This window comes from Phodopus roborovskii, unplaced genomic scaffold, assembly GCF_943737965.1.
Source record: "Phodopus roborovskii unplaced genomic scaffold, PHOROB, whole genome shotgun sequence".
Lineage (NCBI taxonomy): Eukaryota > Metazoa > Chordata > Mammalia > Rodentia > Cricetidae > Phodopus > Phodopus roborovskii.
In genome coordinates, this window is record NW_026126080.1 from 149672 (window position 1) to 151248 (window position 1577).

Genomic DNA, 1577 nt, shown 5'->3' on the forward strand with positions numbered 1-1577 from the left:
CACAAATATCCTGGTATACCATTTATTTTACTACTATACTACTACGACTACATGTTGTAAAACAGAAAAATAACTATTCGTCTTTAGGTTAGCTGTGTCATTGGTAAAGAGTCAGATGACATAGAAACACTAGAGAACTAGAGAACCAAACTGAAATTTGAGAGTAGATTAGAACATCAAATTATTGATAGCAAGCATGAAGGCATTTGTATAGGATAAGTCACCATGAAGTGATGTGGGTATGGTGATCAGTACCAATAGGAGTAGTAGTTTGCCTATGATTTATTAATCACAAAAGCATATTTTTGTTTTTGATTGTTTTATTAGTAGTGGTGTATACCAGCAATCAGTAACCTTCATGAACATAAAAATGTCAGGATTTTTCTGTTTTAATGTATCTTCAGCATCAAGAATATTGCATCATAGGTTTTGTTTAACTGTGTTGTGTTGAACAAATCCATGTATGTGTTCATGTGAATGAGTGAATAGTAAATACTGGATGAGGAGTTGCCATAGTTGCTTTTCCCATCAGGTGAGGAAATATAGACTTGACAGTGTTGAGAAAAGAGACCATGGACACAGTTGGAGCAGGCAAAGGTCATCCAAGTGTGACTAGTAAGGCAAATATAAGGGCTATTTCAACATCAGGATCAATAACACATGTAATCTCTGTGGTTTACTCTCCATCCCAGTGGTCCCCTGATAGACATTTCTCTACCAGGTACAGGTTCTGTCATGACACCAATTTCACATAGAACAACATGAAGAAACTATGGCTCAAAATATAAAAAAGCGAATTATTTCCCAGTCTGGAAAGTCTAGGAGAAGTATTTGGAAGTTTCATGGACTCAAAGGTGTCTTTTCATTTATTTTCCCTACTCAAAATACCACTTTTGGCTTGTTTTTGTCTTTTCACACAGCTCTGATTTGGCAAAACTTAATTGCCTGTTTGGGATGTGGTCCCTGAAGCTCTGAAAAGGTAATTATTTCTTTCGGGTGAAGATCAGAATCTTTGAACTCAACTCGTGATATAAATGGCCTGGCAGCACTTTGGAGCTTCAACTTAGTTAAGTTGCTGTGCAGCTCATTACCTTACTCCCTGTGTTTGCAATTGAATCCAGAAAAGAATCTATCCATAGAATCAATTATAAGGCAAAGATATAAAATTTATAGATTCTGATCAGAAGAAATCATGCTCCCAGAATAGGGAGCTGCCATCCAGGTAAACATACAGTTTGATGGAGTTAGGACTTGACAGAGAGAAGATGAGCTGTGGTCCAGTTTACACAAGCCAAATTACTCAATGTGAGGAAGTTTCTGATTAGTTTTTGTTTCTGGGTAAATGAACAACATGCAGAAGACTTCATTTTGCTTTTCACTACAATATCATGATTTTAAAATGTGCTAGTTTTTTTTGCAGCCTTTCCAGTCGATAGAGATCCAGCGTTATTTTGCTGATCTAGGGAGATACAGGATCTTGAGGGTGTCAGACTATATATTTCCACTCTTCAGTAATAAGAATAGCAGTAAATAGCAGATAATGGCAGTTTCCAAGCTAGAAAATCTTTGAGTTTTTC